This window comes from Canis aureus, chromosome 4 (genome assembly GCF_053574225.1).
Source record: "Canis aureus isolate CA01 chromosome 4, VMU_Caureus_v.1.0, whole genome shotgun sequence".
NCBI classification, from domain to species: domain Eukaryota; kingdom Metazoa; phylum Chordata; class Mammalia; order Carnivora; family Canidae; genus Canis; species Canis aureus.
Window position 1 is genome coordinate 29,890,242 of NC_135614.1, and position 26,724 is coordinate 29,916,965.

A 26,724-nucleotide genomic window follows, 5' to 3' on the forward strand; every position below is an offset into this window, starting at 1 on the left:
CCGGGATCTAATCTCAGCCAGGTCTGGGTGCCCCCTCCTCCGCCCCTCCTTCCCACTAGTCATTAGTCTCCCCCGCTGCAGGTAGAGTGACAGGCCAGCTCGGAGCTCCTGAAAAGGCCTTTGTTTTATCGCCTTCAGTTCAGATGCTTCAGAGCACTAGCAGGCCATATTTTAATCTCAGGTCTTTGCAAACAAAATCGTTAAAAGCAGATGGCTGTGAAGACTGCCATGAATATTAATAGATATTGAAAAAAAGGCCCCTTAATCTTTCCATAAATCTTTTCCGAGGAGGTGGGGAAAGACTCGGAAGAGATGAGGGCTGCAGTGTAGCCAGAGGAACCCCGGCCCTTCCTATTTGGGCTGGATCCTGAAGCCTGAGTCCAGTCTCTAGCGCAGGGCAGTGATGAGTCTGGAGCATGAAGTCTGGGCTCACAGTCCCATCTTCCCCACCCCTTCCCCTACACAGCAAGGACTGGAGGGGTTCTGGGAATGAGGACGGGCTCCATTCAGCACCTGATTCCTGCCTGGGCCAACTGTGGAGGGGACGTTCCATGTAATGCTGCTAATCTATGCTGGCCACCTGTGCAAATTTCTAGACATGCTAGTCTGGCATAAATTTTTTGAGGTGAGATTATCATCCCCATTTCACAGATTGAGAAAGACTTAAAAGATGGAAACCAGTAGCTCAAGATTGCAGGGTTATTAGTCAATGGAATGGAAGAGATATGGACCCAGATCTGTTTGAGGTTGGGTGTCTGTGTGATGAGAGTCTTCCGGGACCACCTTGTCCCTCCGGCCCCAGCGCTACTCTTCCCTGGGCACATACTTTTGACAGGGCATTTTGCTGTTTGCAATTCATTCATTTAGATCATACGTTCCGCTGTCTTTGTAGTTCTCTTTTACAATGCAAACACCCTTGGGAGAGGTATCCTCTTAAGGACCTGAGAAACATGAAAAGCTGTTTGGCCACATAATCCAGGACCTGAGTTGAAGTCTTCTTAGCTTCGGCATTTCCTGGCTCTATGACCTTGAGCCGGCATTTCGTTCCATGGAGTTGGTTTCCCCTGGAAGAAAACGGGAATGATGAAACAAGCCTGTGAGAGAGACTGGACCTGCAAGAATTTGAGGAGATCAGAGATAGGAAAACACTTTGAAAAGCTCCTATAACCGTACACCTGCTGAGGAATATTGTTCTCATTGTTGTCCAAACACCTTATTCATTTCCAGGAGCACTTTCATGCCAGGAGGTAATAAGTAACTATGGGGAGCAGGGGTGATGAGACCCGGGGCAGGGGCATGGGCCTGCTGGGAGGGGTGGTGGGTGATGGGAAGGGAAGTGGCTACTCTACAGAGCCAATGACATTGATCTCGACATTTCTTTTTGAGGCGGGTGGCTTGCTTTGCTTTATGCTTCAGATCTCATTCAATTGGTCTTTCTCCCTCCTTTCTTCCTCCTCCTTTCTCTGTCTCTGCCAATAAGTATTTTCTGGTCACTTGTTAATGTTCTAGGGGTGGAGACTCCGTTGTGAGCACCAGCGGCATGGCCCTTGCACTTAAACAACAGACAAATAAGATTGTTACAAACCAGATAAGCACTTTGCAGTTGGGGATCTATTTTTTTGAACAATATTAATACAGTCTTTATTCTGGAGCATCAATAAGCAGTCATGGCACTTTTCCTGGAATTTTTTTCTTGAAGCTCACTGTTAATATATATTTCTTCTTGAAATACAGTTGACATACATGTTATATTAGTTTCAGGTATACAACACAGTGATTCGACAATTCTATACATTATGCTGTGCTCACTACGATAAGCATAGTTACCATCTGTCACCATACAACGTTATTACATCTTATTGGCTATATTCCCTATGCTGTACTTTTCATCCCTGTGATTTAATTATTTTATTACAGAAAGTTTGTACCTCTTAACCTCCTTCACCTGTCTCGCCCATCCTCCCACCCTCTGGCAACCATCAATTTGTTCTCTGTATTTATGATTCCCTTTCTGTTCTTGTTTGTTTGTCAAGGGAACCCATTTAAAATAGGATGAGGCCTCTGTGTTCTCTCAAAACGGTTTCAGAAAAGCTAAAGGAAGTGTGTTGTCATGGCAGCCCTATGCCCAATGCTGGAAAACGCTGAGAGGCAGCAGGTGAGACCCAGACAACGGGAGGAGCAGAAAGGAATCCAAGCAGGACATCTTTTGTGCTTCTTCCCTGACCAGGCGGTGGCCCAGAACCCGCCCCCTACCAGGCCCCGCCCCTCCCCTGGCTCCTCCCCTGGCCGGGTTCCACCCCTGGGCTGCTCCTTCCCCTGGCTCCTCCCCTGGCTCCTCCCTTGGCCAGGCCCCCCCGCACTGGGCTGCTCCCTCCCCTGGCTCCTCCCTCAGCCAGGACCCCCCACTGGGCTGCTCCCTCCCCTGGCTCCTCCCCCTCGCTGCCCCCCCCCCCCCCACTGGGCTGCTCCCTCCTCTGGCTCCTCCCCCAGCCAGGCCCCCCCACTGGGCTGCTCCCCCCTCTGGCTCCTCCCCCAGCCAGGCCCCGCCCCCCCCGCCCCTGGGCTGCTCCCTCCTTGGCTCCTCCCCTGGCCACCCCCCCCCTCCCTCCCCTGGCTCCTCCCCTGGCTCCTCCCCAGGCCGGGCCTCGGCCCTGGGCTGACCTCAGCCTTGGCTTGGTCCTGCCCGGAGGAGTCCTCTTGAGGCAGGATAATCGGGCTGGGCCTCTGCTCAGGTCCAGTTAAGGGACCCCCCAGGGTGGGGGAAGGAAAGTCGGGGTAGGGGCTAGGCGGGGCTCACCTCACTGCGTTCTCTGGCTCCAAGTCTCCATGTACAGAGTTCACATGGTGGAAGCCCAGGGACTAGTTTTGAGAGAAACCTCAGAAATGGAAGAAATCCATCACTGTAGTCCCGTTAAACTGTTGCTATTCCAAATGCAAGGAATTCTTGGAGCCCGAGTACAAAGAGGCAGAAGCTTGTCATGTTTCAACAAACATACTTTATTATACTGTATAATTTAAGGTATCATTTTATTCAAGTGACATTCAAACGTGTGAAAAACGGTTGCCTATGCCATAGCCATTAATGAAATCATTACGTACAAATGGTTACGCTTTACCAAGTCATTCATTAAAAGTAAATTAATGAGGGGACAGCATTAAAATTTTTCGCAATCATTACCAGGTCCAGCCTAACCCACTTTTATAAATATTCATCAACAAAAACGTGCCTCAAGAACTCACCCAGTAAATTAAATTCTCGTCTTGAAGTGTTTTGCTTCTATTAATGGCACCGGCCATGGTACTTTCTTTGATTTGTTTTCCGGAACTTTGGGATATATTGTACGGAAATAATGACAAACTCTGAGTAATCGCTGATAATTAGGCCAAATCTATTATTCCCATGGTATTTACATTTTGATTACTATTTTCCCCCCAAAGGCAATGTCTTGAATCTATTCTAATGCAAGACAAAATAGTATCTGAGATTTTTAGGACTGGAAGAAAACTCAGAAATTAACTAGTCCAGCTCTTACCTGATCTTAGAACCTCCTGTCAGCATCTCTGCCGGGTGGCCCCTTGGCTTCTGCCTAAATACCTTTAGTGATGGGGAATTCATTCTCACCTCCGTGGCCCACTCCTCTCTCGGGCCCCTTTGGTTATTCATCTTTACCTCTAAGCTGTACCAGTCACTTCCTAATGTCCAGGTGTGTCCTAAACCCTGTGCCTGGGGTGTGGAGTAAAAGGATTTGACAAGCGTGGGGAAGTTGTCCCATAGACATTGTCACATTCTTGCCTTTCCAGGCTGTAATTCTTTCATCTCCAGGCTAAACATTTCCAGCATATTTGAAACTTCCTCCAAGAATGTGAACTCCAGGCTCTTCCCTTTCTTTCTCTTCCCTGCAGAGAAGGTCTTACCTCTGCAGCCCCTGCATGATCTGGACCTACCTTTCTGGCTTTATCTTCACCGTTACCCACAGTTTTCCTCTGCACTTGAATCCAGGTAGCCCGGAGCCCTGGGATGGTGTTTCTACACAGACTGTTCACTGAGTCTGAGCCTTTACACAGGCTTTTCGCTCCATGTGAAATGCTCCTGCTCCTTTTTTCTGCTTCATGAGTTGCCACTCATCCTGCAGAACCCCTGCTTGGTGGTCATTACCTCCGTGAAGCCATCCTGATTGGTGCCTGACTCTCACCCCTGAGAGAATTGATCACATCTCCTCCTCACACTACTTCTGTTCTTGTAAATATTTAGTACCTCCCAAGGGAGCTGGGGGTTGGGTGGGGGTGGGCAAAAGGGCCTCAGGTTCAGGAGAAGTGTACAGGTTAGACTCTTTCTTTTTGGCTTAAAACAACACATTTATTACCTTGCAGTTCTTTCTGTCCATCAGAAATCCATTCCTCGGCTCACGGCCTCCTCCCTCCATCTTTGAACCTAGCAGCCCTGGGCGGATGGCTCCCACCTCGGACTTAGGATACTACCCCCCTAAAGAGGTTACTTTTGTCTCCTCGAAGCAACACCCCAAAAGAAATGATCAGCCCTAGCTTATGTCACCAGCGCACATTGTGTGGAGCACTATGAAATCACAAATCATCTTTGTAAATAATGTAACTATCTTGGAAGGAGTATAATTTTTACTGCATTGCACTTTGAGGACTAAAGGCATTAATTTGTGAACTATAAACATGTGAAACTATCCACAGTGTTGGTAACTCTGTTTTGACACAAAGAAGAAAACATGGTTAGGAGAACCAAAACATGAGGACAGTGAGGTCCTGTCTTTATCCCTGAAAAGTCCTGATAGGTGCGTGTACCACATGCGGGGAATTTAGTGGCTCGTTGGTCTGCTCTACCTTCTGGTCTCTAGAACTACACAGGAGGTTAAGAGCAAGACTGGGGAACCAGACTACCCAGGTTCAAGTCTAGCAGGGTGACTGGGTGGCTCTGGGCCAGTTACTTACCCTTGCTGGGCCTCACCTTGTCCATTTATAAAATGGGAGCGACGACCAGCACCCTATCTCACCGGAGGTCGGCTAATGCAGCACCATATGTCAGTGTCTGGTGTGAGCCTGTGACCTAAAAGCTTTCCCTGCTGTGGCTGGAGGGAGGGAGCTTGTCTGTCTCTGGCCCCACTGCAGCTCCTGATCCAGAGCGTGGGGTCTGTAAACACCTCGCTGCAGCTCAGCCGGCTGCACGGTCCGGGCCCCCTTGCCCAGAAATCCTGCCCGGACAAACCATACGCATCATTGCTCACTGTCTCGTGAGCCTTGTTGGGGACGTTTGAAAATCAGTAGAGGCCTAGTCCCAGCTAGTACTTGCATTTTCCTCCTACCCTTGAAAAGGCACAGCATCAGGGTGATCAAATAAGATCCTCCCACCGTCAGTGGGCTCCCTATGGCTGCATTTAGTTTTATTTTTCATGGAGCAACAGCCTCATAGGGAACAAGTTTCTTTTTCTCTTGCCTAGTAAGGAGCGAGGAGACAGCTTGGTTCTCCTCCAGGTAGAGTGGCTGATCCCACACCTGATGCAGAGAGTGCAGCTGTTGTCCCAACATGGAGATTCACACACTGGCAAACTCAGGTTTTTCTTCTTTAATAGAGAGACCTTCCAAGAGTGATTAGTCCTGTTTATCCTCTACAGGAGGGATCAGTTGAGAAGGCAGCATGAGTCTGTGTAGATAACCCCTGGGGGTGGGGGGTGGGGATGGCATAGAGAGGTTAAGTGACTTGTGGGAAGTCACACAGCTGAGAAGTGTGGGAGCAGCATTTGAGGGCCGATGGAGGGCAATAGAATTAGCATTTTGACTGCGAGGAGTGTGGATGGGATAACTTGCCAGCAGAGTCGAGGTCCCCTGGACCTTTTGCTGGCATAAAGCTTAGGGAAGTGGTTGAGTCTGTGTATGAGTTGGTGGGGGCTGGAGGGCCGGCTGGCGGAGAGGTGACTTTTGCAGTCTGATTGGCTCACTCTAAGAACCAGAAGGCTGGTGCCTTGAGGCCCAGGAAAGAGACATCTCCCACTCCCTCGCCCCAGGGAGGTACCAGAAAGATGCTGTCTCAGTGACACGAAGCCAAAGAAGGATGTGGGCAGAGACGGGCAAACATGGAAAGGAAAGTGACGGGTGACCCCAGACTCCGAGAGAGAGAGAGAGAGAGAGAGAGAGAGGCACCCGACACAACCAAGAGGAGCGTTCCCAGACATCTGCAGACATGCAGGCCAGAGATGCGGAGAGAAACACCCTGAGACAGACAGAGCCTGAGAGATCTGCCCAGACTGAGAGACACAGATGAGAAATAGGCCAGAGAGACGAATCTGGAGACATAGGATAGACATTCCTCATAGATATGGAGGAGCGGAGACTGCAGGACAGGGCTGCAGAGCCAGCCACACAGACCTGAGGGTCATTCCCCCACTTCCAGGCAGTGGGCCAAGGAGTGGAGAAAATACTTTGTTGGATGAAGACCTGGCAGGCTCTGGAAGAGTCAGCTGATGGTCAGGGGCCCCGTGGCTCCGAAATCAGGGCCAGCGAGTCTTGACTGCAGTGAAGGTGCTAGAGGGAGGACGCACCTCCCATATGCATGGGTGCTGGGGGGTCCAGAAGCCAGTGCGGGGTGGGCAGTATGGACCTGAGCGCAGCTGCCCATGGCCACCTCACTGGGGCTCAGAGGTGCCAAGGGAGGCAGCGGTGCTCACCAGCAGGGCGCCCCCGGCCACCGTCCCTATCTGCTGCCCCAGCTTGGCTTTCGGGGAACGCACGGCCTACCTCATGGTGCCAGCTCCCGGCTGCACAGACTGCTGTTGCTCTGGCTTCTTCATAAATCTGCACCGTGGAAGCTTCTGAGAGGGAGGGGGCGAGTGTGGGAGGCTGGATGTGCAAGAGCCACCCCACAGGCGAGCAGATCCGCCAGGCCTGGCACAATTCCCTGCAGAAATGCACTGAGCTCAGGTAAATGCTCATAGAAGATTCGACCTGTTTAAAAATGAGCCTTTGCGGGCCGCAGCCTTCTTTGCTTCGCCTGCAAATGGGAGAGCTGGGTCAGGCGAGCTGTGCGGTGCCGTCACAGACCCAGGCTCAGGGTCAACCCAGCTAATCGGTCATGGCTCTGGAAATTTCCTCTTGGGCCAGGCGTTGCCACAGGGCAGGGGCTCTGTGATTTTATCTTCCGCCATGTCCCCCGTGCTTGGCACCAAACAGGCGCTGAGCGCACACGGATGGCTGATACATTCTAACATTTCTGTTCATATTAAATAACCGTGATCTATTGGGTTCTCGCTACAGGTCCGGGATTTGACTGAGGATCCACACCATTGTGCCCAAACCTGGCAATGGCTCCAGAAGGAACGAACTCTTGGGACCAATTTTACAGGGAGGAAACTGAGACCGAGTGGGGCAAAGTGATTCTCCTAAGATGGTACAGCTGGGAAACCTGATTGTGCACAGGTTGCCCAAATCGATATTTGGAGATCTTGCGGTTGCACCTTGCGACTTTTCATAAAACATACATATATTTTTAATCGGCACGAAATGTTTCAAACCCATTAGCTCATTTGCTTTGCAAGACTGAACTCCAAGCCGCTGTGCTATCTCTCTCTCTCTCTTTTTTTTTTTTTTTTTTTTTAAAGATTTTGTTTATTTATTCGTAAGAGACCGAGAGAGGCAGAGACACAGGCAGAGGGAGAAGCAGGCTCCATGCAGGGACCCCGATGCGGGACTCGATCCTGGGACTCCAGGATCACACCCTGGGCTGAAGGCAGGCGCTAAACCTCTGAGCCACCCACGGATCCCCCGCCGTGCCATCTCTTGGCTCTCCATGGCAGCAGCCTGGATTCTGGTCTCCCTGCCTCCACTCCCATCTCCTCCAGGCAGCAGCCAGGGTGACCTTTTCAAAATGCAAGTCTCCTTAGGTTGCCCCGCAAAAGAGAACTGGGGCTTCCCGTCACTCGTGGGGAAAAGGCACAGCTCCTGAATGCAGCCCACAAGGCCCCGCAAAGCACAATGTCTCCCTTTCTTTCAGTTTCTTAATTTTAATTTTCTTTTATTTTAACCTGCAGCCATGACCCACAAGGTGGCTGGGAAATCAACAGAGTGGTTGGTAAACTGCATTTTCTTAAAGCAATAATAGGACAGGCTAGAATAGAAATAGAAACTCTCAGAGCCGATCACATTTAAGGTAGCAAGAGTAACTTTTTTTTTTTTTTTTTTTTAAAGATTTTGTTTCTTCATGAGAAACAGAGAGAGAGGCAGAGACACATGCAGAGGAAAAAGCAGGCGATATGGGACTCGACCCCAGGACCCTGGGGTCATCCCCTGAGCCGAAGACAGACACTCAACCCCTGAGCCACCCAGGTGTCCCAAGAGTAATTTTTAATCCATCTTTTAAAATTGGCGTATGCAGGTAATTAGACATATGAACACACGGGTATGTTCTGTGTTCCCGGTCACCATGCAAAATGTATTTCTTACAACCTTGTCAAAAACTTGCCAAGCCACCGGTGAGGAGCCTCTGGTCTAGTGTCATCTTGCCCACGCTCCTTCGTTCTTTTAACCAAAGACAGAGACCTTTCTCCTGGAATGTTCTTTTTGCCTCTTCACTTAGATAACACCACCTCCTCCTCATACCTCAACTCGAGCACCCCCCCGCCCCGTTATCTCCCTCATGCCACCGTGAACCTTCTCTTCCAATACTTCTCACAGTTGACGTTTGCCATTTGGTCATGTGTGTATTGGATCAATGTCAGTGTACCCCACTGGTCGCTGTGCTCCATGGGGTCAGGGGCATGTCTAGAGTGCCCTATGAGGGCGGAACAGGTTAGTTTTTGCTTGCCACCATCCCCTATGCCTCGCACTGTGCCTGGATCATAGTAGGTGTGCCAGAAGCACTTGTAGATCGTTAGGGGCAGAGTACCTGCTATGGCCTTTACAGGCGGGGAAACTGAGGCACAGAAGGGCTTAGACTGACTTGCCTTAGGCCCCAGCAGATGGCTCACTAGGAAGCCCTTCTGTTCTACACTCGCATGAAAATCCCGTGGTCCGTGACACCTGGCCCCAGGGGTGCATGGGTCCTGACCTGCCCCCCTCCACCCCTCCCTGCGCTCCTTCCTGGGTACCGGCTCCCTCCCGGCGAGCTTCCTGGCTCCATAGCCAGTGTTCCCTCTCCCTCTCCAGCTGGCTGAGCATGACGTCTAGGGTGGCTGGAGGAGGCACAGCTCAGAAAGTGACAGCAACAATATTAGGAGTGAAAAAGATCAATTAAGCCCATCGAGCTGATTTGTGAAGCTGATTAAATTAGGAGCCTCCCTGGGGGCAGATTCGCTCTCAGGTTGACAGACCAGCTGCCAGCAGCGCTGTGGGGGTACTTGCCAGCTTCCAGGGTGCGGTGGGGGGCCACGTTGCCCTGCCCTGTGCGTGAAGGGGGGACGAGGGGAAGTGACACTGGGATGCACGGACAGGGCCAGGCCCGGGGCCCTGGCTTGTTTGCCCTGTGCTTTCTCTCAGAATTAGCCTAACAAGCCTTGGGCGGCTGGGTGGGTTGGCCTGACCTTAGAATAACACACTAGGCTGGGTGGCTCAGTGGTTGAGCGTTTGCCTTTGGCTCAGGGCATGATCCCAGGGTCCTGAGATCGAATCCCACGTCAGGCTCTCTGCATGGAGCCTGCTTCTCCCTCTGCCTATGTCTCTGTCTCTGCCTCTCTCTCTCTCTCTCTCTCTCTCTGTCTCTCATGAATAAATAAATAAAATCTTAAAAAAAAAATAATAAGACACAAGGCCTCGGGGAGTTTAGGTGCAGGCTCATTCGCCAGCAGGTGGAGGTGTACGGTGGAGTGAGAATTGGAACCCAGGGCTGCCTGTATCTTGTGTGTTCTGTTCCGTCCTCTTGTCGCTCTTCCCCAGCTTCTGGCTCCAGCGTCCTGACTTGTCTCTTTCCCATGTCTCTGGGCTCGGGGCTCCCCTCCTCCTCCCATCATCCCCCCTCCCCACTTGACTAGATATAATCAGATTATCTCTCCAGTAACCTGACCCTTTTGCTTTGGTCTCTCTTTTGGGGTCTGTCCCCAGGGCAGCTCTGGCCAGAGTATCTGTGTATTTCAGAATTCATGCCCCGCTCCTGGCCCCTGAGGTGGGGCGGCGGGCGGGTGGGGGGGGGGGCAACAGACTTGGGACAAAGGCTCCTGTGTGTGTAGGGAAAACGGAGCCTGGGGAGGTTACTGAAAGGAGGTCAGCTTCTCCAGAGTACCAGGGCCTCCTGGGTAGGGAGGGCCTTGAATGCCAGGCTGAAGGATCCGTCTCCCTCCAACACCACCTCTAGTGGGAATGAGGGAAGGGAGACCCCTAAGGTCACCACGGGATGCTGCATTTCTGGATGGCAAAGGAGGGCCATGCAGGAGGCGTCCCATGAGCTGGAGTGGCAGGTGCCCAGGAGGGAGCTCCGGTGCGGGTGGCGGGGTGCCGGGGGGGTACAGGGAGGCTTCTCAGTCAGAGAAAGGACGGAGAAGCCTGCGGGGGAGAGAGGCTTCTAGGGAGCCCCGAGGGCCCCTTAGCCCTGGGCCCGAGTCGGGGCTGCAGAAAAAGGGAGAGGAGCTGGCCCTCAGATACGGTCTGGTATCTCACACCCTGGCCTGCTTCCTTTCTTAGAGCAAATCGATGCCAAATCTATATTTTAAAAACACACACAAGTGAAAACGGGCCGTGGGTGATGCAGCTGCCAGTGGTGGAGTTAGGATTCACACCCAGGTCTGCGGGGCTTCCGAGCCTGGTATCCTTCAGCCCGCCAACTGCCAAAAGCTGTGAGGTTCTGGAAGTCTGGGGGTGGAGTCAGGGAGAGGCACAGTCCTTGGATGGCCGGAGAGCCCGGTGCGTGAGTGCGTGGGATTTCAGATCAGCCTGGCTCTGCAGCTTGCTCTGTGGCCTTGGCCCACCCTGGGCCCTTTGTGCCTTGCTTGTCTTTCTCTGTAAAACGGGGGGCATAGTAGTACCTCCGTCGTAGGGTTGTATGAGGATTGAATGAATGTAGCCAGATAATTTAGAACTGGGCCTGTCGCTCAGTCAGTGTCCACCGTCGCTCCTTGGGAGGGATCCAGGACGTAGGGGTGAGGCCGGGCACAGATGTCAGAGCGAGTGTTCTCTGCTGTCCCCCCGCCCCCGCCCACCCCGGCTCCCGGAGCTGCTGGGCCCCAGCGTCTGGCAGCAGACGGTCTCTCCCAGCACGGAGCCACGAGCGTCCAGCTTGAGCTTTGAGTCCTGCAGCCTCCTTCCATTGAACGGACTTGGAAACTGAGGCTCAGACGGGCCGCGGTGAGTGTGCTCTTTGGCTGACTTACGGCAACTGGATCCTCGAGCCCTACCCTTAGACCCAGATTCTGAATCCCGCTTCAGGGTCTCCGCTTGGCCCCAAAGCCAGTTTAATTTTTTCCAGGCAGACACCATCCTCACTGCAGAAACATTTTTTCCGTAATCTGATTTGCAATTGCTAATGAGAAGCAGGGCCGTTCTCCGCTTCTAAGCCTCGCCCTCATCTCTAATTTGTTTCCAGAGGCCGGGGCCGAGGCTTCTGCTGCCTCTGTGAAATATTAGCAATTATTTCTCAATTACTTCCCAACTGGAAAGCAACTCTTGGAGATGGGGCTCTGGAAGCTGGAAGAAGCCATAAGATTGATTTTTTTTTTTTTTTAATCTGGTGTGAACCTTGCCGAGAGGCACACATGCTCTGTTGTCCCCGCTCCAACTCGAGGGCCATGGTGGGTGGCATATGACTCTGTCCTCTCCTCCTTCCTCACCTGGCCTCCAGCCCAGCAAGGCTTCCAAGAGGCGCAGGGGCTGCAGCGAGTCCCAGGCAGCACAGAGCAGGGAGGAGAGCAGGCTGCAGAGGGGCCTTCACTCTCATCACCGGAAACGGCAGCTCCATCCCCGCAGCTGAGGTCACCAGCCCCAGGGCCACCCTTGGCTTTCTCCCACACCAGATCCCATCCATGAGCACATCCTTTTGGCTCTGCCTTCAGCACACACCCGCAACCTGCCATCCCTTCCCACGTCCACTGCTCCCACCCTAGCCTTGGCCGACAGGACCCCTCAGCTGGCCTGTGTCACTGACACCCTGACCGGTTGTCCTGGTGTCAGCCTCCTCCCCTCCAGGCCGTTTCTGGATTCCATCTTAACGCACTTATTTGGCCTTTTAGCTGTACTGCTTTGCATTTTTATTTTTTTAAAAGATTTTATTCATTTATTTGAGAGACAGAGCACAACCAGAGGGTGGGAGGGGCAGAGGGAGAGGGAGAAGCAGGCTCCCCAATGAGCAGGGAGCCCGACATGGGGCTCAGGTCCCTGGACCCTGGGATCATGAGCTGAGCCAGAGGCAGACATCCAACGGAATGAGCCACCCGGATGCCCCTGCTTTGCTTTTTTAAAAGTGTTATTTCTTTTTCCTTCCTCCTGGAGATTACAATATACATCCTAAACTTTTCACAGTCAATTGAGAGTCACTATTTTACCACTCTACAGAAAATTACAAAATTCTTGCAAACATCTGCCATCCTCCCATCCCGTAAGCTACAGTGTTTGCAGGTGCTACCTCCAGTACATTGTGAACCTCAGAAAGACAGCGTCACTTTGCTTTGCTCTGTCCTATGCATAGTAGAGGAATTAAGAGGGAAAATCATCTTATGATTTTATATATTTACCATCGAGGGCTGTTCGCTCTTTTCTGAAGATCCACGTGCCCTTCCTGTGTGATTTACCTTCAACATGAAGACCTTGCTTTAGTGTCCTTATAGTTTGGGTCCTCTGATGACACATTCCCTAAATTTCCTTTTAAATGAAAATGTCTTCATTTTGCCTTTGTTATTGTAGACCATTTTCACTAGCTCTAGAGCCTTGACGGGCTGACAGGGTTTTTGTTTTTGTTTTTGTTTTTCCCCTTTCGGCTCTTTAATGATGCTGTTTTGTTTCTTCTGGCCTCCAAAGTTTTTGATGAGGAGTCTGTGGTTATTTGAATCTTTGTTCCTTGATGTAATGTGTCTTTTGTCTCTGACTGCTTTCGTGGCTGTTTCTCTTTGATTTTTTAGCAGATTGAGTGTATACGTGAAATTATGTCTTTCATTAGATTTGGAAAATGAGGTGTTTTTTGTTGTTGTTTCTGTTTAATTTTGAGTTTTTTTGGCCATTATTTCTTCAAAAGATTATTTTGAGCAAAAAAAAATATTTTTTCTCTATTCTTCTTTTCTGTCTAGGACTCCCAATTATGGATATGTTAGACATTTGCTATTACCCCACAGATTCCTGACGCTGTTCATTTTTTTCAATCTTCTCTCTCTCTCTCTCTACCCCCTGCCCATTGCCCTCTCTCCCTCTTTGACTTCTTTAGATGACATGGTTTTAGCTTAATCTACTTAAGCTCACTGACTATCATCTGCATTCTGTTTTAAGCCCATACAGTGTGAAACTTTAAAAACATTTCAGATAATGAATTTTTTGTTTCTAGAATTTCTATCTGATTCTTTTCATATTTTCTATTTCTCTTTATAAGTTTACTATCTCTTCCTTGATTAAGTGTGTGCTTTCTGTTGCCTGGTAGAGCATAGTTACAGAAGTTCCTTTACAGCTCCTGCCTCGTAACTCTAACTTCGTGATGCTCTCAGGCTGGACTCTGTGGGTTATCTTTCTCCTTGAGGATGGATCATATTTTCCACATTATTTATAGGGTGATTTTGGATTACATTCTGGAATTGAAAATATGTGGTGTAGAGATTCTGGAATTTGTTATATTCTTCCAAAGAGCACTGATGTCATTGTCTTAGCAGGCAGTTCACTTGATTAGAGTCAGACCACAGTCTCTGTGTTGCCTGCAGTGGGCGGCATCTTAAATCACAGCTCGGTTTCTCTCAGTCTTAGTTATAGGCTGTCTTGAGTCTTTTCTCTGCGAGTTGCTTTGGGAGTTGAGTGGACACTTGTCAGAATATATTAACTGAGTTTGGGCCTTTCCTTGTACTTTCCTTTCCAGGATTTCCTCTTCACCTTCCAGTGGCTCTGGTTGCCCGAGGTTCCATCCTCTGGCTCTTCAGGCCAGAAAAAGTGTTTTCTTTTCCTTTTTTAAAAAAATATTTTATTTACTTATTCATGAGAGACACACAGAGAGAGGCAGAGACACAGGCAGAGAGAGAAGCAGGCTCCATGCTGGGAGACCAATGTAGGACTCGATCCCAGGACCCCAGGATCACGCCCTGTGCCAAAGGCAGATGCTCAACCACTGAGCCACTCAGGTGTCCTGAAAAACAGTGTCTTCTATTGGACTTTTAGGTGTTTGCAGCCTATCCTCTGGGAAAAGCCATAAACATGGGAAACCTACCACATGTCAGCCCCTCTTGAAAGTTTTGACACCCTTCCAAAGTCTGCCTGTTTCGGGGAATTTCCTAGAGCCTTCTAGTGGTTATTTTGGTATTATATCCAGAGTGAATAGGTGTTACAGGGAGGGTGGGTCTGTTAAGAGCTTATACTACTGTATTGAAAGTGGAACGCCTGGAGTGTTCTTTTTAAAATTTCACAGACCATATCACTCTTTTTCTCAACTGCTCTCACCAGCAGTGGCTCCCAGTTCACTTAAAAGCTGAAATCCACACAAGACCCTCAAGGCCTTGAAGATCTAGCCTCAGACTTTGTCTGACCTGTGTCTACCTTTACTCCCTCCATTCTAGTACCAGTGGTGGTCTCTGTTGTTCCTTAGATGTGGCTACTTCACACACGTTCCTGTGAGAGATCTCTGTGGCCTACAAGACCCTGCATGGTGGCCCTGGTCAGCCTCCTCAAGCCTCATCCTTAGCCATTTCCCTGACTCTTGACATTCCAGCCCTGCTGGCCTGTGGTCAGTCCTGGGTCACAGCATGTTCCTTTCCCCCCTCAAGGCTGTTTCTTTTGCCCCTAGCACCCTTTCCTGGACTTTCCTTCTGTATAATTCTTTCTAGCTCTTACCTCTCATGGAAATGACTGTTTCTTAGAAGCTCTTCCTGAGGACCCCCAACTAGGTGAGAGGTTTTTAACTCTAGGGACACTTTGTGCTTCTTCACACCATACTACACACTTGTCATCATTTATTTGTTGTTTGCTCACTAATCTTAAGTGCTATGGGGGCAAGTGTTCCATCCGTTTTGCTCATTCCTGCCTCCCAGGCACCTCATCCACAGTAGGGCCTCAATAGATACCTAGCAACTGGTTGTCAAGACCCAGGATGGGGTCGGAGTCTGGTAGGGAGGGGACCTCTCAGAGTCCCTCCTGTGTTTATACATCCTCATGGTGACCTTATGTAGGTATTACATCTCTGTGTCACTCTTAGAGACCCTGAGAGGGGAACTGACTTGCCCAAGATCACAGGTCAAATTCTGGCTGAGAATTTTCTGGTGTGAGCTCAGAGCAGCGAGAGACCTCAGACTGCATCCAACCTCAGCCTCCTCGTCACACTTGCTTTTTGCCACATGAGCTGGCTGAAGAGTTGTTGAAGGCCTTGCAGAGTTGTTCTCTCTTCTCTCAGTGTTTTCCCACAGGGTTCATAGCTGGGCTCCCCTCGCTGAGTTAGAGGGAAAATGCTCAGGTGAGCACTATGTTTTATATGTCAGGGAAGCAAAGCACTGAGGCTCTGAGGCAGCACAGGACTGGCCGGGGTGAGAGACTTGTTTCTCTTCTTCCTTTCACCATGACTTCTTGTTTATGGCCAACAAGTTTCTCCCAGAAAATAGCTGAGCTGCAGGGGCCCTCTGCACATCCAGGCCAGCACGCGCTACTCTGGTGGGGAGGAACTCGAGACCCTTGGGAGAAGGTGATGAACACTCTCTCCATGCAAAGCCCCTTTTGCATTCTGGGTTGAGTACTCAGCTCGGAGTTGAACATCTTCCTTGATGCAAGTGCTCATGAGACTTGGCAGTGCTGTAGACTAATTGCCATTTAAAATAACTGTGTTCTTGGGGCACCTGGGTGGCCCAGTTGCTTGAATATCTGATTCTTGGTTTTGGCCTAGGTCATGATCTCAGGGTCGTGGATCTCATGATCTCAGGATCTCAGCCCCATGTCCAGCTTCACACTCAGTAGGGAGTCTGCTTGAGATTCTCTCTCTCCCTCTCCCTCTGCCCGTCCCCCAGCTCAAGCGCATGTGTGTGCTCTCTCTCTGTCAGATAAATAGATAATAAATAAATCTTTTTTTTATTTTTTTTATTTTATTTTTTTATTTTTTATTTATGATAGGCACACAGTGAGAGAGAGAGAGAGAGAGGCAGAGACACAGGCAGAGGGAGAAGCAGGCTCCATGCACCGGGAGCCCGACGTGGGATTCGATCCCGGGTCTCCAGGATCGCGCCCTGCGCCAAAGGCAGGCGCTAAACCGCTGCACCACCCAGGGATCCCTAAATAAATCTTTAAAATAAAATATCTGTGTTCTTTTAGTGATAGTCGATTGGTTTACTAGGAGTTTATCTGCACTGTAGACTACTATATAGGCATCAAACACAAAGATGTAGCAGAGTTAAGGATATGAAGAGGTGCTCAAGCTGTGTTATGTGAAAAGAAAACAAGATTTCTTTCAAAAAAGAAACAGCATATACTTCTATTTTTGCAAAAATACATATCTACATAAATAGATAATGTATACTACAGAGGAAAAAGCCTGGAAAATTTACACAAGATAACAGTTCTCAATGATGATGGGATAAAGGGTAATTTAGGAAAAATTTCTTATTCTTTCTCAAATTGTTTCAAACCTTATACATTACTTTTGTAATAAAAATTTTTTAAAATAGGCATTATTTTAAAAAGGAAACAAAACCAAATATCACGAAGGCCAAGTCTCTTCGGGACTCGGGAAGGACCTGCTAACTCCAGGGCCTGGGTAGTCCTCTCTGGAGAGGCTAGGGGGAAGAAGGAGCTCCAGCAGGCCATCAGCATGGAGAAGAAGGAGTTTCTTATTCCCAAGGGAAAGATATGGCTCCATAAGTCACCCATCCTCCTCATTCCCACTGCTCCCTCCACTGAAAGAGACAGGGGACTCCAAGCATGACCATGGCTGAGGTCATGCTGGCATTTCCTCCAGGCAGCCCTCCCTGAATGGTCTGTCATTGCCCCTTGCCTGCTGTGATCTACTGGGCCAAGCATCCTGTACCTCTTCTCAGGGAAGCTGCTTTCTCATTTTGGAACAACATAGTAGCCAAAAGGACATTGCCCCCACTTGTCCAGCTTATCCCGTATCAGGCATTATGTTAACTGCCCTTATCAGTAACTTCAGCAAGTCATCCTGACAATATCAGGAAGAAGTTGGTAGTGATATTATATTGGTTTTAAATGAGGGAAACTGAGGCTCAGAAAGGCTCAACATTTACTGGAGGTCACAGAGCCAATTGAGCTCAAAGCCAGAATTCCAACCATAGTCTCTCTGGTCTGAGTGCCTTTCTGACTTTGTGGCAGGGTCTCCAAAGATCACAGGTGAGCTTCTTCTTCCTGGAGGGCTGTGTGTGTGTGTGTGTGTGTGTGCGTGTGCATAAACACATGTACTAGGTGAGGAGGGGAAGGGGGGTGGTTACTGGATGTTCGTGTGCCAGACCCTGTGTCAGAACTCGTGCTCTCTTTTGGCAAGCCCAAGTGGTTTATCCTAATGACATTCCCATTTACCTTGGAGGCCTGGCCAGCGAAGTGATTCTCCGAAGGGTGAACTGGGATTCCAATCTGGGATGGTCTGACCTGCTCCTCACCCCAGTGTCCTGCCACACTTCTGATCTTCCCTGGCTACTGACAGACGTTTTGTAGGGCTGGGGCAGGTGTGGCAAACTGATGCAAACGAGGGCCAAGTGCAGCCTGCTGCCCGTTTTGGGTAGGCTTCTGAGCTAAGAATTGTTTTTACATTTCTGATGGATTGTAAAAAAAAAAAAAAAAAAAACCAAAGAAAAATATGTGACAGAGAAATACATGGCTGACAAAGCCTCACATATTTACCTCTTGGCCCTTTACAGAACGTTTGTGGATGTCTGGCCTAGGATCCTGAGATTCACGGAGAATTCTTTGGGCCTGTGTCCTCATTGTCCACCCTTGGCAGTCTCAGTGTCATACCTGAGCAGGGGCTGTGTACCAAAAGCACTGGCTGTGGTACAGGTAAGCATTTTATTTTTGTTTTTTAATAATAATAATAATAATAATAATAATAATAATAATAATACCTGGGACATCTGGGTAGCTCATCTGGTTAAATGTTCAACTCTTGGTTTCAGCTCAGGTCATGATCTCAGGGTGGTGAGGCTGAGCCCCAAATGGGCTCTATCCTGAGGGTGGAGTCTCCTTAAGACTCGCTCTCTCCCCTCTCACTCTCCCTTTCTAACTCAAATAAATAAATCTTGAAAAAAAAAAAGAGAAAATCTTCCCCAAATATTGTATTTGGAAAATTCCAAACCGACAGAAAAATAAAAGGCAATATATAGTGAGCATCCATATACCACCACCCAGATCTGCCGTTGTCATTTTACATCATTGCTGAATCTGTCCATCTTGCCCATACCTCCACCATCCACCAATCTCAATCTCTTACTCGTAGGTATTTTCAAGTAAGTTTGCAGACATTTAGTACAGTTGTGTTTTTTTCTTCACTTTGGAAATCTTAAAATATTTACAAAAGCAGACACAACAGTATAAGGAAGTCCCATGTACCCATCACCGCCATCCACCAACTGTCAACATTTTGCTAAATTTTGTTTTAGCTCTTCCCTCACCCACTTTTTTCCCTTGAGTTGTTTACAACAGACAACGCGTTTCACTTAAATACAATTCCTCATATCTCTAACACAGAGGGATTCAGTTATTCTTATTTTTTAAAATATTTTTTATTGGATTCGATTTGCCAACATATAGTATAACACCCAGTGCTCATCCCGTCAAGTGCCCCCTTCAGTGCCTGTCACCCAGTCACCCCATCCCTCCGCCCACCTCCCCTTCCATTACCCCTTATTCCTTTCCCAGAGTTAGACGTCCACAGAGGGATTTAATACATTACCATTTAACAAAATTGTGAATACCTATTTCTTGTCAGTGTGCCTTGATCATCTTGAAAAAGTCTTCTTACCTTTGCTTTGAGTCAGGATCCAAATGATACTACCCATACTGGGTGGTTCGTTCCAGACACGTGATTATATCCCAGGCTAATTATTTTGGCAAGAGGACAGCATAGGTGGTGCATGGACTTCTTATACCTGGTCATGCAGCCTACGCTGTCTGGCCCCGTTCTTAGTGGTGCCAAGACGGTGCCAGGCTGCTGCCTCTAGTGTAAGGTCTACTCCTGTGCAACCGTCACAGAACTGTGACCGTGTCCTAGGTGCTTCCATTAATGCGCCTTGCAAAATGGTGACTCTCCTAATTGATTCATCTCCCCCTTCCGCTCAGATACTAGTTGGCAGAAGGTCTCCTATCAGCAGCAGTCTGGGAGGTGGCCCCAGCACAAACACCCGAGTTTGGGGGCTCTGGGACGGGGTGGACCAGAGAAAGGAGGCCTGGAAATGCTCCCTGGAGGAGATAGCCCTGTCCTGAAAGCAGACTAGGGGAGGGGATGTGGGGGAGGGGATGTGGAGGAGGGGATGTGGAGGACGGGGTGGCCGCCAGGCGGGGCACCCAGGGCTGGGGAGGCCGAGCGCGGACGAGGGCAGTGGGGTCGCGGGGGGGTTGGGGGCTGGGCGGGCGGGGTGGCCCGTGCAGCCATTGTCTGCGCCCTGCGCTGCGTTGGCAGCAGAAGGTGACATCTGGTGACTGATGGCCAAGGCTGTGTGCGAGCTCCTTCCTCCCGCCGTGCCCGGGGGCTGCTGCTGTGCGGGCCTCCACCCCAGTGGGCCTCCCCTCTGTCGGCCTCCCCTCCACTGGCCTCCGCTCCCCAGGTCTGCCCCTCACCGGCCTCCCCTCCCCGGGCCTCACCCCCTGAGGGCCTCCCCTACCCGGGCCTCCCCTCTGCCGGCCTCTCCTCCCCGGGCCTCACCCCCCGTGGGTCTCCCCTCCACGGGCCTACCCCAGCTGGCCTCCCCTCCACGGCCTCCCCTCCCTGGGCCTCCCCTCCCCAGGCCTCCCCTCTGCCGGCCTCCCCTCCATGGGCCTTCCCTCCGCCGGCCTCACCCCCACCGGCCTCCTCTCCCCGGGCCTCCCCTCCGCTGGCCTCCCCTCCACGGGCCTTCCCTCCGCCGGCCTCACCCCCACCGGCCTCCTCTCCCCGGGCCTCCCCTCCGCTGGCCTCCCCCTCCCCAGGCCTCCCCTCTGCCAGCCTCCCCTACGCAAACCTCCCTTCCCCGGGCCTCCCTTCCCCGAGCCTCCCCTCTGCCGGCCTCCCCTCCACCAGCTTCCCCTCTGCCGGCCTCCCCGGGAGGGGCCTTCCCTCTGCTGGCCACCCCCTCCCCGGGCCTCCCCCTCCCCGGGCCTCCCCTCCCCGGGCCTCCCTTCCGCCGGCCTCCCCCCTGCCGACCTCCTCCCCCCCCCCCCCCCCCCCCCCCCCCCGCCGACCTCCCCGCAAGGCCCTGGCCGCCGCCGCCTCCCCTCTACCGCCCCCACCCTGTGCGCGTGCATGCGCGTGCATGGGTGTGCGCGCACCCCTGCTGCCGCGGGTGTGGGCTTGACCCCCGCCGGCCGCCCACCCCCGCCCCGGAACCTGCGGCTGGAGCTGGGAGCTCGGTGCGTGCGAACACCGCCCGACTGGAGCCCACGGGCACGTGCGCGGACACCTAAGTGCGCGCTCACGCCAACCCCCGTGCACCGTGTGGAGCGCACATGCTGTGCCTGTGCTTGTTGTCGCGCGTTCGCAAAGGCCCGGGCGAGGACTGCGCACACGTGCTCACGCACCATGGCCTGTTCGGTGCTGCAGCCGTGCCCTGCTTACACGCTCGTCTGTGGGAACACGCAGGGCCATGCCCATGTGCACTCGGGCACAGCCAGGTCCCGTCCTTGGGTCCTTGGCCTCATCCAAATCCTAGACCTGATCCAGGGCGCGCAGGGTGATCCCTGGATCCTGATCCAAGCCACCTCGCGTTTACACTGTCAGTTTGTTATCTACATTTGAGAACCTGGAGATTTCACATGGAGAACTGCACCTCTACCTTCTCTTGCAAAATTGGAAGCAGGCCAGTGGAGGCCTGTTCCTGGCTGGCCAAACTGGGCGGGGGCGGGGCCTGCGCAGCAGCAGCCCCTCCCACCCATGCTTGAAGCTCGCCCCCCACCCTCTCAGGGACCTCAGCCTGTCCCCCAGATGGCAAGCACCGGCTCCCTGGAGCCTTTGTCAGCTAGCCAGGAGTTCCAGCCTGGACCCCCAGCCCTGCCTTTGGGGCCTGATCAGGGGATGGGGAGCCCTTGGTTCCAACTAGCCTGATAGGCATAGTGAGGAGCCCCTCCCCTCCTTAGGGTGTTGGCATGTGCTGCGGCCATGGGGAGACTCTCTGCGATCTGCATGGTACCTTCTGGCCATAAGGACCATTCATCGTACTGGGAGCTCTGGGAGTGGGGTGCCACCCCCTTACGCTTGAGAAGATGGTAGGCTGGGAGTGCTGTGTAGTCAGAAAGTGCAGAAAGGGTGCATCCATCCCCGGCTGGGGTGGGTGGGAGCAGAGTCCCTCTGTGGCTCTCCCTCTGCGGATGAGGAGGTAGAGAAGGTACTGGGAGGTAGTGGTCTCTCCCTCGTGCCTCCTGAAGCTGTCCTCTGCCTGCCTCTGGGACATCTCTCTCCCTGAGGCCGTGATCAGGCTCTCTGGCTCCCCGCAGCTCTGCCCCCCCCCCCCCCCCATGGAAGCCTGGGTTCCAGAGAAAGAGGCCGGTTCCTGAAGGTTCCGGAGGTATCTGTCTAGTGCCAGGTTCTGGCTAAACCAGCAAATGGCAGCCCACGGGGGGCACCGGTCAGCCCCGATGACTGCCAGCCAGCCCTGCCCCCAGCATCGCCTCATCCACCCAGGGGCTCTGGCAACCTCTGTGGGCCTGCACCTCTTCCCGTGGTTCACCTGAGCCTCCGGTCCACTCACTCTTCTCCACCTGGAGTCTGCAGCTCTTAACTCCCACCGTGTCTGAAGCCAGCCCATCAAGTGGGATGACAAACTGGCTGTGGCCTGAGCTCAGCTCCCAGCTCTCCTACTTCTTGCTGTGTGACTCTGGGCAAGCAGTCTAACCTCTCTGTGCCTCTTTCCTCCTCTGTAACCCGGGGACAGTAACAATACCCGCCTCGAGGATTGCTGGATGAGGACTCATTGAGGAAACCCATGCGGAGTGCTGATTTTGGTGCCCGTCACTGAACAAGTGCTGCGTAAACACGGGCACTTACCAACTTGGCTCCCACGCCTGTTCTTCCTGCTGTTCTCCCGGCCTTGTTGGTTTCTACTTTCACTCGCACAAGCCTGGGTCCTGAGACTCACATCCGCTCTCCTCTTGCATCTTTCCCACACTCCTCACCACCAATCTGACCTCCCAAATCTTTCTGGAATGTGTGCTCTCTCCTCCACCTGGGCTGCCTCTGCTCTACTTTGGTCTGGTGTCACCCCTGGCCTGCGGGGCTGTGCTCCCTGTCCCCTACCCCCGACCATGCGTGGTTGAAGAGACGGGCCGTGGGTGGGTCTAGAGTGGAGGGTTAGGAAGTGAAGCCGGAGTGCGCTGTCTCATGATGCTGAGGAGCGGCGGTTCCTGCAGCCCCAGTCCAGCGCATGCGCTTTCTCTCCTCCATGCCTTTGCTCCAACTGTGTCCTCCGCCTGGAAGCCCCTTCCTCCCAGCTCCAGCTCCGCTTTTCTGTCCTGAGCTTACCTGTCCTGCCTCTCCCTCCCATCCTCCCTTCCTGTTCCCTTAGTTAGCTCTCATCGGTCCTCCTTGTGTGGCTCTGAGGTTCCTCTTACTTGGTTTGTTTTATTTCTGTTTACATGTCACCTGGATCAGTGCTTCTCAAATGTTACTGTGCATACGAACCTCTCAGAGATCTCGTCCAAGTGCAGATTTGATTCAGCAGATGTGGGATGAGGCCTGAATGTCTGCATTTCTGGCCAGTTCCCTGATACATGCTGATGCTGCTGGTCCCAGGCCACATTTTGAATAACAAGAACTTAGTGAATCCCTAGAGGGCAGTGGCTTATACACAATTCATCCTGGTGTCCTTGGTACTTAGTGGAGAGCTTGGCAAGTAGAGAACCAAATAAATGCTTGCTGAAGTGGAGAAATGAATGAGTGAATGCGTCTCATGCAGATGAGAGGGTGTTGGGAAGTCTTCTGGAGGAGTTAGTGTCTGAGTTGAACTCTCAGGGAGGGGTAGGAGGTAGCTGGGGAAAGAGGACCCTGGTAGATTGAGATATTTCAGGTGAAGCCAGGGCTTAGGCACAGAGATGTGCAAAAGTGTGGGTGTGGGATGGCTGGGAAGGCTTGAAGCCCAGGAAGGTGGGAGAGGCCGGGTCACTAATGGCCAGGGGTGCTATGCTGGGGGTATGGTGGCCTCTGTTTTATTCTGGAGCTTCTGGGGATTGACATGATCTAATCTGTGAGCTGCTCCTGCAGGAGGATAGGATTAGGTAACAGAGAGGAGATGCAAGAGTAAGCAGTCACTCAGGGGGCTCCCTAGGCATTTGTGTGGGACTCAGGCCCTGGCAGTGAAGATGGGGTTAAGGGCATGGAGTAAAGAGGAACTGAGGAGGAAGAATGGATAGGACCTGGTGGCTGATTGGAAAAGAGGGTGAGGGAAAGCCTCTGTCTTCTGCGGGAGTGAGATGGAGGGAGCCTGGGGGAATGGTCATGCTGTTGGCAGTGGCTGGAGTACGAGGGAGGAGCTGGCATAGGGAGAAGATGAGGAGTTTAATTTCAATGCTGCCTGGGTGTGAAGTGCCCATGGGGTGTCCGTGGCATCTGTGTCAGGAGCTCCTGAGAGAGACCAGGGCTGAAAATGACAGTACAGGAGGTATCGGCTGACAGATGCTCATTGAAGTTTTGGGAGAGAATGAGCTCATTCAGGGAAATCCTACAGTTAGGAGAGAGGAAGGCAGAGGAGGGACCCTGGAGGAAAACTATTCATTTAAAGAGCAAGAATTAATGACAACCTGTTAGAGATCAAAATGGGAATAGAAAACATTTATAATAGCAACAAAAAAGATTAAAAAAAAACCCCTAAGAATAAACGTAACAAGAGATGTGCAAAATCTAAGTGGAAAAAGCATTAAAATGCTTCCAAGGGACAAAAAAGCATTTGAATAATGTTTTTGGATAGGAAGACTAACATCATAAAATTGCCTGTCCTATCTCGGATAATTTAGAATTTAATAAGCTTCTCCATAAAAGTGAAGACTTTGTTGTTATTTAGACTAACTGATTCTCGAGTTCCTGTGGGAAAATCAGCAAGTGTTGAGCACCACTTCTCTGTAGATGTTTCTGGATGAGCAGAAGCAGTGACCACCTTTGTTCCAGACTGTCTCCTCCGGGCTGTTTGCATAGTGAACACGCTTGGTAAGTAGAGACAGTGTTTCCCTCTGGAGAAAAACACAGGTTTGTTTCCTGTCTGGTGTAATAATGATACTGTCTCCCTCTGGGGCAAAGCCCAGGCAGGCTTATGCTCCTTGTAAAAGGTTCGGGCTCCCCAGACTCAAGAAGGTTGTGACCCAGCTCGCCCACGTGAGGGTATCCCCTGGATTTCTTCGTGTCACTCTGTGGGAACTGGGGCTTGTAGAACTGTCACAAACGCTGATACTCTGGCTGTTGCTGTTGTCAAGAGTAACAGAGTCCTTTGTCCCTGACCCTAAAGCCTCAGATCTTTTGCCAGCATCCAGGAAACGAGGCAGGTTAACTTCTTGGCTTGCAAGAAGACTAAAAACTCACTCAGACTCTTTATAGTCCTTGACGGCATTAATAGCCTTAACATTTTTGAGGAAGAATAGTAAAGGGGCACCTGGGTGGCTCAGTTGGTGAAGCATCCGACTCTTGATTTCGGCTCAGGTCATGATCTCAGCGTCCTGGGATGGAGCCCTGTGTCAGGCTCCGTGCTGGGCATGGAGCCTGCTTAAGATTCTCTCCCCCCACCCGCCCCTCTCCTGCCTCTAAAAAAAATAGTAAAGAGGGAGAACCATCTGTATCAGAAATTAAACTGTACTGTGAGGCTCTATTATATAAAACAGTATGGTACTGGAAAACTCAGTGAAACAAAATATAATCCCAAAAACAATACATGAGAATTTGGTCTGAGGTAAATAGGGTATTTTGCACTGAGTGGGAAAATACGTTATTGAACAGATGGGGTTGGGACAACTGGAGAAACATCTGGGAAAAAAAAAATTGGATCCATACCCCATATTTTATAGTAGAATAAATTCCATATGAAACAACGATGTAAATGTAACAAAATGAAGCCTTGAAAGTACCAGAAGCATGAGAGAATTTTAAAAGTTCCTAAGCACGATGCCATAAAAGAAAAGACTGATCATTTTAACTGTGAGAACAACACTTCTGTATGGCAAAGGCCAACACGGGCCAAGTCAAAAGACACACTTGGAAAGTATTTGTGACTCCAGTGACAAGAGCTTATCTCCCTCTTTTATAAAGAATGTCCACAAATCGGTATGAAACAGATCAACAACATGAAAGAAAGACGGACAAGATGCAAAGACTTACTGAAACCTAAAAAAAAAAAAAAGATGATGCCCCATTATTCCTAATAGCAGAAATATAATTAAAGCTTCGCTAAGACATTGTTTCATCTCTCAGTTTGGTTAAAATAAAAACATTTGATAGCACGCTGTCTGCAGAATCAGACCCTCCATGCACATCATCACTGCTGAGGTGAGTGGAGATGGTGAGGCTCAGTGCGGGGGATCAGGGCAAGATCTTCTGACGCTGACACCTGCTTTTGGCCTCACCACTTCTGAGGATTTGTGTGGAAAGATCCCCACAGGTGGACAGCGATGCACGTAAGGTGATTACAACATTGCATCATCGCGGTGAGCTCCGTGCAACATGGTTTGCAATAGCAAAAGATGGAAAGCAACCCCAAAAGGCACCCGAAGGGAGATGATAAAATTAACCGGGCACGTGCATGCAGAAGTGTGCTAGAGGTGGAAGAGAGGACAAAGAAGTTTGTGATGTGCTGATCTGAAAGACCTTCAAGATATACGGTCGTGAAGAAAACAAGGGAAGTTTTGATGCATGTAGAATGCTGCCGTTCTTGTGGCGAAAAAGTATGGTGTGTGTTTGTGTGGGGGAGAATTTGTAGTTGTCTGCATGTTTATGTGTAATAATATATGAAAAACTGGTAATATTGGTTGCCTCTGGGGTTGGGAGTCTTGTGGTTAAGAGGCAGGAGTGAGAAAGGAAATTCTTCACTGTACACACTTTTACAGCTTTTGAAAGTCAAAAACATATTACTTCCATCCGCTCCTGCAAAAAATAACAAAGAGTGTGGACAGAAGATATGGTGGCGATGATGGAGACTAAGAATAAGCCGTCTGATGCTAGAGAGGAAGCCAGGTGAGGGCAGCCTGGAGGAGCCAGGTAAGGAGAACATTTTGAGAAAGACGCAGTGGCTTGTGGCGTGAAATGCCACAAAGACATTAAGGGTTTAGGTAAAGACTTGGAGATGCATGGCTGATGTATTCAAAAGAAAACACCTGGTATTAGGAGGTTGTGGAGACATTGGAACCCTTGTGACCTGTTGGTGGGAATGTGGAATATGCAGCCACTGGGGAAATAGTATGTTTCCTCAAATAATTACAAGTAGAATTACTGTATGGTTCAACAATGCCACT

At 50.8% G+C, this 26,724-nt stretch overlaps 1 protein-coding gene and 1 long non-coding RNA gene across 2 annotated transcripts in view; both read left to right on the top strand.

The window, feature by feature from the left end:
- RPS24 (ribosomal protein S24) overlaps positions 1-26,724 on the top strand; it is a 402,261-nt gene that overhangs the window by 210,347 nt on the left and 165,190 nt on the right. The window lies entirely within an intron of this gene.
- LOC144312427 (uncharacterized) lies at positions 11,154-26,465 on the top strand. Its single transcript, XR_013377894.1, has 4 exons — positions 11,154-11,289; positions 17,973-18,111; positions 24,294-24,436; positions 26,320-26,465. It is a non-coding gene; the product is annotated as an uncharacterized LOC144312427 (long non-coding RNA).